General features: G+C 35.3%; 1 long non-coding RNA gene across 1 annotated transcript in view; it reads left to right on the top strand.

The window, feature by feature from the left end:
• Nucleotides 1–1,960: 1,960 nt before the first annotated feature.
• The window catches only part of LOC133245312 (uncharacterized), a 52,756-nt gene continuing 45,492 nt past the window's right edge, over nt 1,961–9,224 (top strand). Inside the window, exon 1 of the long non-coding RNA XR_009735633.1 lies at nt 1,961–2,128. This is a non-coding gene — a long non-coding RNA (uncharacterized LOC133245312). The remainder of the gene's footprint in view (nt 2,129–9,224) is intronic.

Below are 9,224 nucleotides of genomic sequence, written 5' to 3'. Positions count from 1 at the left end.
CTGACATTTCTCATGGTAAGGATTCTAAAAATTTTAATATACTTTCTAACAGATTTGATGAAAAGATTTTAACATCAATGAGACAGATTAATATATTCTCAGAAATTAATCTAAATCTTATAAATTAGATTTATAAATAAGCTGACCATTATCAATATTAGACTTTGGCCTTCATGTACTTAATGGTATTTGGTGTAGTTTATTGACTATAGCAATCATTTGAAAAATCATTCTCAGCTAAACCTTGGAGAAAAACATCATTTCACATGGAGAAAAAATTAAGATGGTCCTCTGGGGTTCTCAAGAAATATTAACAGCCTTTTCCCCACTCACCTTTATCAGGAAGGTGGGATTGGCAGAAGTATCCTGAGGTTGAAGGTATGAGAGCAAGAAAGTGGTGTGCCTGATAGACTCTAGGTTTCCACTATGTATACTTAGAATGACTATAATTTTATGTTTCTCTTGCACTTCATAAACCCAAGGGAAGTCCTGCTTTTTAGATATTTATTTATCATAGAAAAGTCTATGCTGCTTGTGTAAGAATTATCTTTACTAGAAGATTGAGAATTATTTAAATTAATACACCACACTGGGTATAAATGATAATGAGCTTGAATCAGTGGAGACTATTAGTATACACTGTTAAAAGAGGGCAATCTATTGCCACACCAATACTATAACCAAAAAACAAACAAAACCAAAACAGCAAAAAACCAACACACATGCTAAAACCTGTATAGCGAAATCTCCCTTAGTTGGTCCAAGCTAAATGTTTTGCCAGATACTTAGTAAAGGCATGGATGTCTCTTAGGAATTAAACTTGCTGAGCATTTCTCCCTGATGTTTTGTTCCAATTACACTATACCTGCAATGCAGTACTATCATTTTGCCCTTCCGCCATTCTTCTTATACAACACGTATTTCATACTTCTCCTAAATTCTTCCTCAGAACCTTTCATTCCTTCTCAAAGATTTTAATCTGAGCCTACATTCCTTCTTTAATCTAGCATCTACTAATTAATTTTGAAGTTGAGCTTTTCTCATTCAGGCTTTGACACTTTGAAGAAAATATTTGGCCACGTTCAACTATCTTTTCAATCCAGTTAAGTTTTATTAAATTATAATGAAATAATTTTAGAAGTTTTAAAATTAAATGTGATCATTTATTATAGGGAGTGAAAATACCAAGATATATTACACTTTAGCAGCATTACTTTCATCCATGTTTATGCAGAGGAGTGTCGGCAGAAATTAGCATTAAATGCATAATGGAATGGACTTCCTAATACATCTGTAAACATGCAATAGACCCAAACAGGGAAAAAACTTAATAAAGCAGCAATTGGTATTGCTTATCTCTTCCACCTACACTGAATACCAGAGGGTTTGGTGGTTTCCAATGTTCCTACCTATAAAAACTTCTAAAAGGATGCTTTGTTTTAAATTTCTCTAGAAAATGATTTAAAATGAATCATGAAATAACCTATATACAATCGAACAGTTAAATATGATCCTCCGTTTCTTTTACTGCAATTGAAAAACATTTAAACAAAAGTCTTTTCAGATGTATTTATAAATTCTATGATCTGTGAACCTATAACTTGTATAGAGATGTAGAAAGTGTAAATACCAGAAGAGATTCTTTTACTTCTCATTCCCACTCTTTGCTAAAAGCTGACATTACTGTTTTCTGTTCTTTCTGAACATCCTTTCTCTTTACATCTCCTCAGCATTTGTCTCTCTTCCTCTCTCTCTCTGGAGCTTTAGGGAGGAATTTAATGTTTTTGCTTATTTAGAAGGAGAAGAATTACTACCAGATTAACCATGTTATTTAATGGTTCATCCATTTGTTTAACCGTGTTATTTCAGAATGTTGAGGACACTTTGATTTTTTTCTTCTTCTATGACATCATAAGTACATTAACTTTGAGTTTATTGTGTAATTATTTCAACTGAGAACATTTGCCTTTTAGCTTTCTCTCAGGCATTTCTTACTAACCTCATTTACTGTGTGTGTGATTTCGAGAAATAATATGCCCAGTGGACCCTGACAGATTTTTAACCTTTGCTCCAGAAACTTGGTGTTCTTTGAACCTCCCACTATCACGGAGAGATGAAATCAAATAAGGTATGACATAGTCTTAAAATGTTTAACATATATTTGGGGCATGTGGAGGGAGCAAGAGAAGAGAGAGAATGACATTTGAGCTGGATTTCAAAAATTGCTGGATTTCCATAGGCAGGGATGGGAAGACAATTTTAAATGACATCCACAACATGATTATTTGTGACAGTACTAACTGGAAATAATCTAAATGAAAACAAAAGAAAGTATTGATTATTGTATGTGCATGCACGCTCAGTTGCTAAGTCGTGTCTGACTCTGTGGACCCATGGGCTGTAGCACACTAGGCTTCTTTGTCCATGGGATTTTCTAGACAAGAATATTGGAGTGGGTTGCCATTTCCTTCTGCAGGGGATCTTCCCAGCCCAGGGATTGAACCTGCATCTCCTGTGTCTTCTGCATTGGCAGGCAGATTCTTTACCACTGAGCCACCTGGGAAGCCCCTACATTATCATATATGCTGTTGAAATTAAACACTAAGTTAATGACCCAAGAAATCACTCAAAGATATAGTATGTTTACTAAAGTTTGTAGGCAACCATAACTATAATATATGTATATATACATGAATATATATATATATGTACAACATACATATAATTCCTTTAAAAAGACTTGATTAAAATATATCCAAAGGTAGGATTGTTCAGAACTTTATTTCTTTTTAATACATCAGCGCATTTTTATGTTGTACCTTGTAATTTTTTCTAAAGAAAAAAATATGTCTATAAAGAGATGTGTAGACTGTCTATGTCTGTGAAACTCTAAGTATAGTCCTGGAACTGGTGTGAACCAGACTTGGGAGGGGAAAATAGAAAGAGACTATTTTATTTGTCCAAGTGAAACGAAATGAGGGTAGCAGTATCTGGAATGAAAACAAAGGAACAAACATAAAATATTGGGAGACAAAAAAAAAAAAAAATTGGGAGACAATGGAAGAAAAATCAACAAAAATGCTTAATTGAAACACAATGAACAGTAAAGAATCGAAAGTGCTTGCAAAGTTTTTAATCTAAATAGCAGTATGGAGATTCTAGATATGTGGGCTCTAGAAAGAGAACAAAATTAGTGAGGGTAGATGAAGGATTCTCTTATTTGAGATTGTTGGTAGCATAATCAGGGAAAGTCTGGCAGTATGTTGAAAATATGATTGTGGGTTTAGGAAAAGATGGAATTCCAGATACGTATCTGAGTTTCAACATCACTGGTGCAAGTCTGCTGAGTAGAAAGGATGTGCTCAGTCGCTTTAGTCATGTCCAACTCTTTGCGACCCTATGAACTGTAGCCCAACAGGCTCCTCTGTCCATGGGACTCTCCGGGCAAGAGTACTGGAGTGGGTTGCCCTGCCCTTCTCCAAGGGATTTTCCCAACCCAGGGATCAAACCTGCATCTCTTGTGTCTGCTGCATTGCAGGTGCATTCTTTACCCACTGAGCCACCTGCAAAACCCAGGTAGAAAGGATAGAGAAGATACAAGCTTAGAGAGGGTTGGAGCAGAGGTTTCCAAGTTATTTTGTGCCTTAGAGCACTTTGGCTTTTTTATGAGCCCCTTCTAGGATAATGGCTTTACATACAGAAAATAAAATATATGGATCAGTATGGACATAAATTAGCTTAAAATAGAGCTATCAAAATAATTTTTAAAAATAATTTTAAGTGTTATATATTAATATAAATTATTCTTATTAATATATTAGATAATACATTAATATATTAGGTTTAGTAGGGGGTCTAATAGCTGCCATAAGTCAAATACAGTGATGAATCTAAACAATATTTAAGGGGATCTCAAAAACTTTAAGGTAATATATAAACTGTCTATGTTTTCCAGTGGTGCCAAAGTCATAGTATTACTAATACCAATATTATTTGTAACTACATTAATATTTTATGGAAATACTAAACTTATGCTTGAAGTTAGTTACATGCCCTTTCTTTTCATGCAAATTCATGGATTTTGCATGAATTATATATAGTGACTCTTTGGTGGTCCACGATTAAGAGTTTTAGAGCAAGTTCACGTACAGAATATGTGAGAAGACACAGATTCCAAGATCTGGTCGGGACATAGTAGAATATACTTCATTGGGGAAACTTCCCAGAACGGTCGTGTTTGTGCTATCGTGTAGCAATGCCAAAGTGAAAGTGAAAGTGAAAGCGTTTGTCTCTCGGTTGTGTCCGATTCTTTGAGTCCCCATACACTGTGACCAGCCAGGCTCCTCTGTCCACGGAGTTCTCCAGGGAAGAATAGTAGAGTGGGTTTGCTATTTCCTTTTTAAGGAGATTTTCCTGACCCAGGGATTGAACCCAGGTCTTCTGCTTGGCAGGTGGGTTCTCTACTGTCTGAGCCACAATGGACCTGCAGCAATGCCAAATGCAGCATTATTTTTAAGATCACAGACTCCAGGCCAGAATGCTAGACAAAACACTATCTGTAGGACTTTGAACAAATCACTTAAATCCTTTGAATCTCAGTCTGTCTCTTTTCAATCCTCATAAGGTTATCGTGAGGATTAAATGTATTAGTGTTTGAAGTGTGGCATAGTGCTTGTTAAGCACTATGTAAAATGTATGTATTAAGTAAATACATATAAAGAAATAAATACAGGTTAACCACCAAGCAGACTGAACAATGAATTAGTTACAGGTTGCCTGTATCTTAAAAATCCTCTGAGCCAGTGAAATAAATGAATATTGAGTAGAGACAGATAGGGGGAAGAAATACCTAGGAGTGTGCAAGTCAGGAGGAAATAAGTTTTCAAGGGAGATAACTTACAGGAACAGGTGGCACTTGGAGGTCAAGAATTAACACTAAGAACAGATACGTGGATGGGGATTGGTAATCAGCAAGTAGATCATTGGTAGTCTTCTGAAGAGAATCTAATATATGGACAGAAGTGATGCCAGGCATCAAGCCATTTACTGAATAGGTTGATAGTGAACAAACAAAGGCAATGAATTGGATTGCTTTTTTCAAAAATCAGTCCAAGAAAGAAAAGAGATTGAAAGTTTATCAGATTTTTGACCTAAGTACTGGAGATAGTACAGAGGAAGGAGTCAATGAAGGGAAAGAGTGTAATTGATGAAGAAAGAGAAGGACTACACAATTGCTAGAAAGAGGTCCTGATTAACATAGGGAAGAATGACACATATGTAAAGTTTCACGTGGGAATGAAAAAGAAGAGGTCAAATCCTTTTGATGCTGGGCTCAATAAGGAGAAACAGGTGAAGACAGCCGTGTGTTGGAATCAAATTAAAAAGAAGACCTAGGAGGATTATACTTGGAGGATCTCCTTCACTCACAACTGTTTTTGAAGAGATTTTCACAAGAATAGAGGATGAGGAGAAAGATGGAAACCTTAGGGTGAGTGAGAAGCATTTTTGATTGATTGCTGTAGGAATTGCAGCAAGTATCTAATTAGAGATTAATATAAATTTAATATAATTATACTATATAGTAAATATATAATATAAATTACTGTCAAGTAGCTGTGGGAACCTATTTGGAGGATGAGAATGGTGTTAGATTTCATTCCAAAGATCACTTCCCTAGGTAAATCCTCACTGATTAAACTCCCAGAATATGTTTAATCATCCCTACTGTGTGCTTTCACTGTGCCTTGCCTTTATATAATTATTTTTTGTTGTATGCACAACTTCTTGGTGAAAGTGTAAACTTTTTAAGGGCTCCTTTTTTGCTCATCCATATACACATATTCCAAATACGGGACATAACAGATGTTGAATAATTTTTTTGTTTTTAACAAATGTCTTTTATTTTCTGGATATGCTGTATATTTGAGAAGAGCCTATGTTAACTTAGTAGCTTTAATGCAATTTGAGGCATCCATTTCAACTCTAGCCAAACCAATTTTGTTATAAACAAATTAATGAAACTTCTCCCTCATTCAGTCTTACATTTCCTCACATGGTCCGCCAGCATCTCTCCTGCTCTTTAGATCTCATTTGTTTCTTGTTTGTGGCTTACAATGATCTCTTCAGCTTGACCATCATAGCACATCTTCTTTACTGATCCTTTGCAATTACCCTTGAGTGCAATTCTAGTCTTTAACAGGCATCTTGTTCAGTTTCCTTTCCTGCCCTATGTGATTCTAAGTGTCCTCAGAAGCTCAGCCCAGGGTAAGGCAATCTGCTTAGTTAGCTCGTCTAATGAATGAATAGTTTCTGGAAACAAAGATAAAAATGAAAAGGGAATTAAAAATAAGTCATGTGGCTTATTAAGGGTCAGTAATTACCTGATTCAATGCAGGAGAACATGTAGAAGGTGAAGGAGTCAAAGTGGTATGTGAAGTTGGACAGGAAGTTGAGGATGTCACAAGATAAGTGGTTTTTTATAAGAATATATATAAGTGGAGGATCTAATTGTTTGAGCAACCTCTATAATACATAGCTGCCATGAAAAAAATAGATTTAATAAGGAAGTAAAATTACAGATCAAAGCAGAATCTTCTAATCTAGACTTCTTCAGGTCTGGTTTTGAATCTTTTAAAACTAATTTTTAAGGATTAGTTCAGTATGATATCATTTATATGTGGAGTCTAAAAAAGAAAACAAACTAATGAATACAACAAAAAAGAATCAGACTCAGATACAGAAAATAAATTAGTGATTACCAGTGGGGAAAAGGAAGAACAAGTAATGGTAGAGGATAAAGAGGCATGAACTACTATATATCAAATAAATAAACTACAATAATATATTGTATAATATAGGGAATATAACCAATATTTTAAAATGACTATAAATGAAGTATAACCTTTAAAAATTGTGAATCACTATGTTGTACACCTGAAATTTCCACTGCAGGGGCTATGGTTTTGATTTCTTATATTGGAACTAAGATCTAACATGCCTCATGGTGTGGTGAGAAAAAAAAATTGCAAAGTTAGTTCAGTTCAACATACATTTAATGAACATAATGTAAAATTATGTTTCTTATTTTTACATGATGGGGAATCTACTCTGTGTCTTGTGTTTGTGCCTTTCTTTGATCACTCTTGATTATGTGCACAGGACTATATACAGATTATTTTTTGAGCACAGAGATTGCTCAGTGTTTGCAGATTGCCTGCTATGTGTCAGGCAATTTTTTAAGTGCTTTACCAAGATTAACTTATGAAATTTTATGACTTGGCATTTAAATTTGTTTTTCAAGGTAAAATAAATGAGGTATATGAGGATCCTAAACAGTGACTCTCCTTGAACATTTCTGTTAATAATTTTATTTAAACCAAACATACTAAGAATAAATACATTTAAATAGTAGTCAAATGCTATCATGGTGACATATTGATATCCATATTTGCAGTCTATTTGAATCTCCATTAACGCAAAAAGGACACATGTGAGTAGATTCACCTATTCATTTATTCATACATATATGCATATTTTCTTTTATTCAGTAAACTTTTACTGAGTGCTTGATATGTGAAAGCAACACATTCAGTGATTTTTTAAAAAGATATATGAATAGGATCACTTCATTCAAGAAGTTTATATACTAGGGGAGGTTTGTTGGGGCAAAGAATTCAGATAAGACATGAAAGCAAATATTTACACATACTAAATAAAGCTTGGGAAAAAAAAGTTCTATAATAAACAAAAACAATGCCCACAATGGATTGTGTAAGACTACAGAGATGGGAGCATTTAAGCTGAATATGTGCCATTTTGGTGATGGAAGTCCTTGCTGTAACAGAGGCCAAGAGGGTGTAGAAATATGGATGGTCTTCAGCTGGATCAGGATTTTCCTTGGCTATAGTCATGTGTTAACAATTGTTAGGGGAAAATCATTTGCTAAACTATCGAGAAAATGCAGCGTCTCTGTAAAAGGAAACTTTGTCTACTAGTTTCCAGTGGTAAAATAGTCTACCAGTCTACATTTTTTTGTTTGCTTTACTGTTTCTGAACTTTGATTGCTTTAAGAACTAGAAATATGGTTCATCTCCAGCTGGCAATAAAGTTGTATTCCATTTTCCAAGTTGGATTGCTATAATATTCCTTAATGAGTCTACCATAGCTCACTCTCCAGAGCCTCCAACTGGTTCAAAAAAATAACTCTTAGCCAAAGGAGCAGCAGAACACCATGGTTTCTCCATCCTGATGCAATGCTTTTTAAATAGTTACTACTTGATTTCTGTTCCAACTCAGAGGTGTTTTGACAGATTAAATAAAAGATGAGCCTTGAAAACCCATGACATTTGTTTTCTTCTCTCTATAGCAACCTGTTCTTAGAGGGGGGAGAATTGGAAGGTTACCCAGTTTTTATCTGATATAATCAGATAACAGCAATCAGATTTTCACAGATGGTATTACATAATATCTTTTCAGACTACAGCAATATATGTTGGTCTAAGATATTAAAACTACTAAAAATAAATTATTGAATGAGAAAGTAATAAGTGATCAGTGTCTCATGAAAAGCTAGTTAAGATGTGTAATGATAGGCTTGTTTAAAGATAAACATAAGACAGTGTTTGAATTTGCCTGTTTACCAAACTGAATATTTTCCATGTAGTTATTGACAGTAGAAGAAATTAATTCACATACTCATTGCGTATAATTTTACTTATTTTCCTTATTCAACATAAAAAGTTGTTGCCAAATTATGTCATTTGTAGCACCTATGGCAGCAAACCTGATACAGAGACAGGTCAGAAATATCAGACAAAACCTAGCTGTTGTTATGGACATGGCATTAAGAGAATCAATTCCTGCTGCTGCTGCTGCTGCTGCTGCTAAGTTGCTTCAGTCATGTCCGACTCTGTGCAACCCCATGGACTGCAGCCCACCAGGCTCCCCCGTCCCTGGGATTCTCCAGGCAAGAACACCGGAGTGGGTTGCCATTTCTTTCTCTAATGCATGAAAGTGAAAAGTGAAAGTGAAGTCGCTCAGTCATGTGCAACTCTTAGCGACCCCATGGACTGCAGCCCACCAGGCTCCTCCGTCCATGGGATTTCCCAGGCAAGAGTACTGGAGTGGGGTGCCATTTCCTTCTCCAATCAATTCCTAGGCAGATTGATAAGAAGTCCAGGGTCCCCAAGGAGGAGAAGGGGGTCTGGGGGTCTCAAAGTGGAGAT

The sequence above is a fragment of the Bos javanicus genome, chromosome 3, assembly GCF_032452875.1.
Source record: "Bos javanicus breed banteng chromosome 3, ARS-OSU_banteng_1.0, whole genome shotgun sequence".
Lineage (NCBI taxonomy): Eukaryota > Metazoa > Chordata > Mammalia > Artiodactyla > Bovidae > Bos > Bos javanicus.
The sequence above is the reverse complement of the archived record's forward strand: the minus strand, read 5'-3'. Positions and strand labels throughout refer to the sequence as shown.